This window comes from Leucoraja erinacea, chromosome 18 (genome assembly GCF_028641065.1).
Source record: "Leucoraja erinacea ecotype New England chromosome 18, Leri_hhj_1, whole genome shotgun sequence".
Classification (NCBI taxonomy): domain Eukaryota; kingdom Metazoa; phylum Chordata; class Chondrichthyes; order Rajiformes; family Rajidae; genus Leucoraja; species Leucoraja erinaceus.
Genome location: NC_073394.1, coordinates 34446015 through 34456366, shown reverse-complemented (window position 1 = coordinate 34456366; position 10352 = coordinate 34446015).

Here is a 10352-nt window from a genome sequence, read left to right as displayed (position 1 = left end):
GGGGAGGGAGGGAGTGGGGAGAGGAGGGAGGGAGGAGGGAGAGGGAGTGGGGAGAGAGGGAGTGGGAGAGGAGGTGGGGAGGGAGGGAGTGGGAGGGAGGGGGTGGGGAGGGAGGGAGTGGGGAGGGGGAGTGGGGAGGGAGGGAGTGGGGAGGGAGGGAGTGGGGAGGGAGGGAGTGGGGAGGGAGAGAGTGGGGAGAGAGGGAGTGGGGAGAGCCAGGAAGGGGTGCGCTGTTATTAGAGAGGTTTGGTTTCGGGCTGGAGTGGAGAGAGAAAATAAATATAAAAGAGCAATGAGTTAAAAGAGTGTGAGTGTTGTGGACTGTGAGGCATGGAGTGGTGGGCTGGCGCTGTGGAGCAATGTTGAGCACATCCAGATCCTGGCCTGGCTCCAGCATCACCTCGGTTCCTCCCACAGCCTCCAGCCAGCGACACATCCAACGTGGAAATTGTTCCATCCCATCTGAGCACCGTCTGCTGGTGATTAACTCAACATTGGCCGTCGGTAATGGAGGCGAGAGCAGCACCAACACTGACTGTGTTACAGTGCAGAGCCTGCACTGGGTGCATCACAGTCTGTGTCACAGGGCCCTCTTACTCTTCACCCTCAACCAACGTCCAAAGTGGTCTCTGCCGGAGAGAAACATTTCTCACATTCTACGCCTCCCATAAACGTCAGCATGTCTATGGCTCCCCCTCAGCCTCCTCTGCTCTGGGGAAAACACAGTCTCTCCAGTCTCCACACATAACTGCAACTTTAGAAGGGATCTGATTTGTTTATGCAGAGGGTGGCTGTAGTCTGGAGCGCACGGATTGAGGGTGGGGGAGGAAGAGACTCTCACAACATCATGAGGATGAAGTTCAAGTGAGTTTATCGTCATGTGTCCCTGTATAGGACAATGAAATTCTTGCTTTGCTTCAGCACACAGAACATAGTAGGCATTTACTACAAAACAGATTGTGTGTCCATATACATCATATAAATATCTACACACATGAATAAATAAACTAATAAAGTGCAAAACAGATAATGGGTTACTGATAATCAGAGATTTGTCCGAGCCAGGTTTAATAGCCTGATGGCTGTGGGGAAGTAGCTATTCCTGAACCTGGTTGGTGCAGTCTTCAGGCTCTTGTACCTTCTACCTGAAGGTAGCAGGGAGATGAGTGTGTGGCCAGGATGGTGTGGGTCTTTGATGATACTGCCAGCCTTTTTGAGGCAGCGACTGCGATAAATCCCCTCGACGGACTGGGCAGTGTTTACTACTTTTTGTAGTCATTTCCTCTCCAGGGCGCTCAAGGGGTGTGGGGGGGAACCACGGCCCAGTGTACCGTTCTGACGGCTGATATGACCATTACTACAACTCCACGTCCCCGTCCCTGCGGTAACCTTTCACCCCCTGCTTATCAAGAATCTGTCCACCACCGCCATAAATCTTCCCAAGATTCTGCTTCCAGCGGCCCTTGAGGAAGTGGGGTCCAGAGAATCTCCATCCTCTGAGAGGGGAAATCTTACTCCATCTGTGTCATAACTAGGCGACCCCTATTATTTGTAAACAGCGATCCCGAGTTCCAATTCTCAGCAAGGAAGCAATGTCTCCACATCCATCTGTTCAGACTCAGGATGTTATGTTGCCCCTCACATTGTCACACAGAGGGGTTCTGTCCAACCTTCCTCTGATGGACAACACACCCATCCCAAGATATCCATCTGGTAAACCTTCTCTGAACTGATTCCAAACACATTTACATCCTCCACCATGTCATGTATTGACGAGGTCCCATCAATCTTTACACGGTAACTGAAGTATAAACTTCCCGCTTTTATATTCAAGTCCCAATGCACTAAACAGTCTTAAGAACCCGAAATGTCACCTATTCCTTCGCTCAATAGATGCTGCCTCACCCGCTGAGTTTCTCCAGCATTTTTATCTACCTTTGATATTTCCAGCATCTGCAGTTCTTTCTTAAACAATAACATTTGTTAGTCGTCCTTATGTCTTGCTGTGCCTGCACACTAGTCTTATGGGGACCATGCACTAGGCCATCCAGATTCCTTCACATCTCAGAGGTCAATAAATCTCAGCAAATAATCTGCTCCTTTTCTATTTTTCCTGATAAATTGTCAATTTCAGCTTTACTTCATCACACATCATTTGCCAGACCTTTGCCCAATCATTTAATGTATCTTTATCTCAAATGCAGCCTCCACATGATCTCTCCACAACATACCTTCCCACCTAGTTTTACATCCTCAGCAGATAAATAATGAATTTGTTTCTGCCATGAATAAAAGTCCAAATACACCATGTATCTTGTTCACCCTTTTCCATTTTATTGCAACAAAACATCTCAAGAGATTTGCCGAACATGATTTTCCCTTTCACAAATCTGCAGTATGTTGATATTTGGGATATAATCCTGTCATTATTTTCCAAACAGTCTGTTACCACTTCTTTAATAATAGATTCCAGCAACATTCCTGCTGCTGTTGACAGGCCGACTGATTTGTAGCTTGGCTTTCTCCCTGCTCACTTGAAGAGCAGAGTTACGTTTGTTGCCTTCCAATCTACCGTTCCTGCATCTATGCCTATCTGGAAGATGCAACCCAGTGCAAACTCTACCTCCATCATTACCTCCTATCAAAACCTCCAATGCAAGGTGTCTGCACACTCAGCTTTCAGACAGGCACTTGCTCCGGAACAGAGCAATAGATTATCAGATAAAACACCACTACCCAGTCTTACATCTGCAAAGACTTACGATAGGTGTGACACGTAATATACAGTAACTGTCCTTCTCCAGCCCTTTGAGAGTAAAGTACAACCATATTGTTGGATGGGAGGGAAATATATAAACTATCTCCAGAAGAGGACATTGTTTTAAGATAAGATAGCAGTCATTTAAAACTGAGGTAACCAGATATTGATTTCACAGAGGGTGGTAAATCTCTGGAATTTTTAACCCAAAATATTGTAGAGGCTAGATTACTAGATATATTTAAACAGGAGCTAGAGATAGTTTGAAAAAAAGCAAGTTAGTTCATGTCAAAACAAGTTGAGTGTGGAGGTACAATGGCAATCTTGCTTCCAGCAGCATATCAGGCACATAGATTCAGGCAACACGTAAAACATGAATAGGTGTCACAGTGGCACAGCTGATACAGCACCAGACATCCGGGTTCGATCCTGATCTCGGGTGCTGTTTGTGTGGAGTTTGCATGGTCCCCCTGTGACAGTGTGGGATTTCTCCAGGTGCTCGGTTTCCTGCAGGTTAATTGGCCTCTGGAAATTGCCCCCAATGAGTAGGTAGTGGATGTGAAAGTGGGATAACATGAACTAGTGGGAGCGGGTGAACAATGCTCAGTGTGAACGCAATGTGCTGTTCACAATGCTGTTTCTCTAAAACCAAAAGTAAAATTATATATAAATTATACATAAATTCCACGAGAAGGTGGGAAAAAAGACTGTGCAAGTAGTGCTAAATACACTTAGAAAACCAGCCCATAGTGCTGCAAGATGCAGCCCGCCGTGTTCCATCACCAGGTACGACTCAGGGTGTGCAGGTCACTTCAGTAACCTGATGGTTGGAGGAAAGAAGCTATTCCTGAATCAGCTGGGCAATACCATACAACTCATGGCACATCTTTGGTGAGATAGTGCTTTGGGAGCTTTACCCCGTATCTTTGTATGAAGTCCTCTGCCGGTGCTGGCAAGAAGGAGCTGTACCGCAGAACATGATGGATGCCATGATCATTACTCTCTTCAAGAACAAGGGCGAGAGAAGTGACTGCAACAACTACAGAGGCATCTCCTCCTCAACATCGTTGGCAAGGTCTTTGCTCGGGTCATCTCGATCCGCCTGCAGAAGCTGGCAGAACATGTCGACCCAGAGTCACAGTGCCGTTTCCAAGCTGGAAGGTCTTCTCCCTTCGCCAGCTCCAGGAGAAGAGCAGAGAACAGCCGATGCCCCTGTATGTTGCTTTCATCGACCTCACCAAGGCGTTCGACCTCGTCAGCAAAGATGGCCTATTTAAGGCTCTGCCAAAGATCGGCTGCCCACCAAAGCTGCAGAGCATGATAGAATCCTTCCACACCAACACGAAGGGGACAGTGCAGTTCAATGGCAGCTTCTCTGAGCCCTTCGACATCCGCAGTGGCGTCGAACAAGGCTGCGTCCTCGCTCCCACTCTCTTTGGGATTTTCTTCGCTCTGCTCCTGAGACATGCATTCGGCACTGCAACAGAGGGGATCTACCTGCGTACTAGATCAGATGGCAGGCCTCGTCTTTACACTTTCCCCTCTAATCTTAAAGTTACACGCTCCATTATTTAACGTTTCCAGTTGACTCCATCAGAAGGGAGTGGAAACAGAATCTTTGAACATTTTTAAGATATGTTCTTGAATGTTCTGCAATTAACCTATCCATGTCCTTCAGAGATACTGCCTGACTGACTGAGTTACTCCAGCACTTTGTATCTTTCCTTGGATTTGAGTGAACTTCCTGACCCTGCACTCTGCAATTCCTCTGGTGCATTGGGTGGGAATGATGTGGAGCTGATGATCTGTCAGTTGGAGGGAAATGGGAGCATCGGGCCAATCCCACTGGCTGTTGGGTTGTCATTGGGAAATCCCTGGGGTTTTCTGGGAGCTGCGTAAATAGTTTGTCTGAGGCATGGGTTTGAGTTCAGGACGATGGCACGGAGAAGCAAGATAGTCCACTGCACTCTCTGTCCAGCGCTGGGTGGCCTGATGTTGGATTCTCTCGTGTGACCAGAAGCTGCTAAACTCAACAGACACACCGAATAACAGATTACGATGCACGTACCTGGTGTAACGGGGGCTGAAGGGCATCATGTCTGCAGGCTGCCCAATGGTGGATATGTGGAGCAGTGGAAAACTGTGGAGACTCCTATCAAGTTCACCTCCAAACCCGTGGAACTTGGAGTCAGCACTACCCTCATCAACTGGACCCTTGACTTCCTGACCAACAGACCACAATCAGTGAGGTTAGGTGACAAGTCATACTCGACGATAATACTCAACACTGGTGCCCGCAAGGCTGTGTTCTCAGCCCCCATCTATTCTCCTTGTACTTCATGACTATGCAGTCAAATACCAATCCAACTCAATTTACAAATATGCAGATGTCATCACTGTAGTGGGCCAGATATCAAACAATGACGAGACGGCATACAGGAAGAAGACTGAAAACCTCGTATCCTGGTGCCAAGTTCTCCCCCAATGTCAGCAAGGCAAAGGAATTTGTGATCGACTTCAGGAAGTGAAGCTGTACACACACCCCGGTATACATTGAGGGCACCGAAATAGACATGGTTGAAAGATTCAAGTTCTTAGCAATAAATATCACCAACAATTTGTCCTGGACCAGCCACATCAAAACAATGTCTCTACTTCCTTAGAAGGCTTAGAATGTTCAACATGTCCCAACAACTCTCACCGACTCTACAGATACATCGTAGAAAGCATTTTATCAGGATGCATCACAGCACAGCTTGCAAACAGTTCCATCCAAGTTGTGAATGCAGCCCAGACCATCACACAAACCAACCTCCCAACTCCATCTACACCACGCTTCCTCGGCAAAGCCACCAGCATAATCAAGGACCAGTTCCACCCTCATCTCCCCTCTCCCATCAGGCAAGAGATACAGAAGTTTGAAAATGCACACCTCCGGATTCAGGGGCAATTTCTTCCCAGCTATTATCAGGCAACTGAACCATCCTGCCACTATCTAGAGAGAGATCCTGGCCTCCCCAATCTACATCATTGGAGGCCTTTGAACTATTTTTAAGTGGACTATCGTGTTATACCCTTCATCCTGTATCTGTGCACTGTGGGAGGTTTGATTGCAATCATGTAGTCTTTTCAGTGAAAGGATGGCACATAACAAAAAGGTTTCTCACGGTGCCTCAGTACACATGACAACAATAAACCAAACTAAATTAAACTAGAAATGAGGGGATGTTTCCAGTGAGCTGAGGAAATGCTTTGGGGGTGAGGAGGGCGTTGGATGACAGAGGCTACCACACCACAATGGGCTTGGTGCACTACCCTGCCAGTGGACTATGGCACAAACCCCTTGGACAATCTCTGCACACATCTGTATTTTGATCTCATCAGAATATATCGTACCAGAATCTTAAAGGTTCCTTTTAAGTGTTACTTGATACGATGCCTACTACGGTTCATGTAAAGATGTTGCACAGTGATACAGTCCTGTCAGAGAATCCCACAGTCATTCCTCCCACATTGATACTGGAGTATACCATGGTGATAAAGCCCCATCGTTCTTTATCATTGTGAATCTATTACAGGATACAGCTTAGGGTTCTTTCTTTACACTAACACTACTGGTACATCCCAGCAAGGTGCTCTCTCCTTGAACGGGTCCACAATCTCTTTGCCCTGTCCCAAAACATGACATTTGTCTTTCACATTACCCCAGGATGCAAGATTGCGAGATCCTTCTTGAAATTCTGGTCTTGAAAGGTGCGAATTGGGAAAGCATGAGAAGGGAAGGAATGGAAGTGTGAAAACGCACACCTCCTGATGCAGGCACAGTTTCTTTCCAGCTGCTATCAGGCAACTGAATCATCCATCCACAACCTGAGAGCAGTGCTGAACTACTGGGCCTCGACCTGAAATGTCAACCATTCCTTCTACCCAGAGATGCTGCCTGTCCTGCTGAGTTACTCCAACATTTTGGGTCCATCTACTTCATTGGCGACCCTTGGACTATCCTTGAGCAAACTTTGCTGGCTTTACCATGCACTAAATGTTATTCCCTTATCATGTATCTATACACTGTAAATGGCTTGACTGTAATCTTGTATTGTCTTTCCGCTGACTGGATAGCACGCAACAAAAGCTTTTCACTGTACACGTGACAATAAACTAAAATGAACTGAGGTAATGATGTTCCCTGATTTAACTCTGGTGCATGAGTTACCAGAAGATATATCAGGTGACATGACCAGTTTCCCCCCAGATTGTTTGACTGTTTATTTGGGGCTCTTCATGGGGTTGATCAGGTTGAGTATTTGTTACTGTGATTTGTGTCAGTGAAAGCTAGGTTGATGGGACCCTACCTCATCTATCAGTGACCTGAATTACCCAGATGTCATTAGATTATCAATGTGCATCACCTTGACAGGGCCGGGAATTGCCATCTCCCAGCTCACGGAATCTGTTCAGACATAAGATGGCTAAACAGCACGTCAATCAAACAAAGGAGCAGGTACTGGCAAGCCGAAATAAAAATAGAAACAGCTGGAAACATTCAACAGGTTAGGCAACATCTATGGAGAGAGAATCAGTTAATATTAACAATACAATACAATTGAACTTTATTTACCCCAGGAGGGAAATTCGTCTGCCAACACTCATAAAAAACACAAAACACAAAATATATGAAACATGAAATTAAAGTGATGAATGGAAAGACTTGGGGGATTGGGGAGGGGAGAGGGAGTCAGTCACAGTCTACTCCATGACAGAAAGGGGAGGAGTTGTACAGTTTGATAGCCACAGGGAAGAAGGATCACCTGTGGCGTTCTGTGCTGCATCTTGGAGGAACCAGCCTGGTGCTGAAGGTACTCCTCAGGTTGACCAGTCATGGAGGGGGTGAGCTGTACTGTCCAGGGTTCTCCGCAGTTTGAGGAGCATCCTCCCCTCCAAGATCACCTCCCATGAATCCAACTCCGCCCCCAGGATGGAGCCAGCCTTCCTGATGAGTTTGTTGATCCTATTGGCGTCTGCAGCCTTCGCCCTGTTGCCCCAGCACACGGCAGCGAAGAAGATGACACTGGCTACAACTGATTGGTGGAACATTTGCAGCATCTTACTACAGATGTTGAAGGAGCGGAGCCTTCTCATATTGTACAGCCGGCTCTGTCCCTTCTTGTACAGGACCTCAGCGTTCCTGGACCAGTCCAGTTTACTGTCCAGGTACACTCCAAGGTATTTGTACTCCCTGGTAAACTGCACGTCCACACCATTGATGGAGACAGGGGACAGGGGTGTTCCTCTCCTCCTAAAGTCCACCACCAACTCCTTAATCTTATTGGTGTCGAGCTGCGGGTGATTCAGCCCACACCACTCAACAAAGTCATGGACTGCACCTCTGTATTCAGCTCCCCCTCACTGATGCAGCCCACAATTGCAGTCATCTGAAAACCTCTGCAGACGGCAGGAATCTGAGATGTATCTGAACTCCGAGGCATAGATGGTAAACAGGAAGGGAAAGAGGACTGTTCCCAGTGGGGCCCCTGTGTTGCTCACCACCATGTCCGAGGCACAGTTCTGTAGCCTGACATATTGTGGTCGTCCAGGCAGGTAGTTGGTGATCCGGGACACCAGTGGAGCATCCACCCGCATCTTCGTCACTTTGCTCCCTAGCAGTGCAGGCCGGATCGTGTTAAAGGTTCTGGAGAAGTAAAAAAACACGGCTATCACAATGCTTCCCGACTTATCCAGGTGAGCTTCGGAATGATGGAGCTGGTGGATTATGGTGTCCTCAACCACCATCTTTGTGAAACGTTGAAAACTGTAGCATAGTATCGAGCCATGGAGATATGCAGCATGGAAACAGGCCCTTCAGCCCATCGTGACTGGGTCCAGCATCACCTAGCCGTTTACGCTAATCCTACTCTCCTCCCTTTTTTATTTTCTCCACATTCCCATATCAATTCTCCCAGATTCCATCATTGGTTCACACACGGGGCAACTTACAGCGACCGACTGATCAATCAGTATCAGGTTGTGGAGCAGCCCCTGGAGAGGAACCATGTTCCTTTTCTGTCTGGCAACTCCAGATTACTTATGCTCCTCACCCATCAGATCCCATCCCCCATCCCGTTCCATCTGCCCTTCACCTCTCCTCTCATGGCTATATCACCCTTGCCTGTCACATTGCAACTGTGGCAGTCTTTGTGACTCTGCTTATCACCCTTCATCATGTGTCCAGCTTTACACTCCCCTTCCCCCTCTGCGGCTCCATCTACCATCATGCTTCATTCTTCCTTGGTCACCGATCACCCACGGGTCCATCCCAGCCCTCTCCCTCTCCTCTTTACACCACCGACCTCATCTCTCCTCTCTCCGCCCTGACACAGGGTCTCAACCTGAATCTTTGATGGTTCCATTCCCCGAACGGATGCTGCTCATCCCGCTGAGTTTCTCCGGCAGGTTGCTTGTTGTTCCAGATACCCCTCTACAAAAACCCACCCAGTGGTCACCATTGACGGGACACATCAAGAGTCAAAAGTGTTTAATTTTCATATGCATGGATCAAACAGTGAAATTTACCTGCTGCAGATTTACAAGCAGATTAATACAACAACATCAGATAAACTGCTGATATGTCTCCGTTCCTTATCTTGACGATAAACCTCACGGCAACACTAAACATAACAAACAACAATGCAATTGATACCAAATTATCAATTATACGAGGGAGCTATACCATAATAGTGTGAGCGGATGTACATAGTACAACCTTGTACAAAATCCAGAGTAGTTTGCAGCTGAGGCAGGTGTGGTTAGGGTGAGTGAGCATGGTGATTCAAGAGACTGATGTTTTCCTGGTTTTAGTTTTAGAGATACAGCGTGGAAACAGGCCCTTCAGCCCACCCAGTCCACTCCAACCAGTGATCCCCACATACCAGTTGTATCCTATACACTAGGAACAATTTACAGAAGCCAATTTAACCTACAAAACCTGCACATGTTTGAAGTGAGGGCGGAAATACCCGGAGAAAACCCACGCGGTTACAGGGAGAATGTACACACTCTGTGCAGACAGCACCCGAGATCAGAATCATAGCAGTATCTCCAGCGCTGTAAGGCAGCAACTCTACTAGTGTGCCACCTTGGTTGATGGGAAGAAGCTGTTTCTGAACCTGGAGGTAACAGATCTCAGGCTCCAGTTCCAGCTTGCTGATGATAGCAGCGAGATGAGCGTGTGGCTGGGGGGTGTGTGGGTCATTGATGATATTAGCTGCTTTTTGAGGCAGTTTCCTGTAGACCCCTTCAATGGTGGGATGTCAATATCCATGAAGGACTGGGCAGTGTCTATCACTTTCTGCAGCCTGCATTGTCTTGGAAGTTCATACAAATGAACCAGGCCATGTTGTGACCAGTCTGCACACACTCCAATATACACGTGTAGAAGATTGAAAGAGTATTCATACTAAATGAACTCAAACATCTGAGGAAGTAGAGGCATTGATGAGCTTTCTTTGAGATTGCATCAATGTGCTGGGCCCAGGAACTTGATGATATTGAGTCTCTTCACCACAGTCTTGTGATAAAGACAAGTGCAAGGACCCTC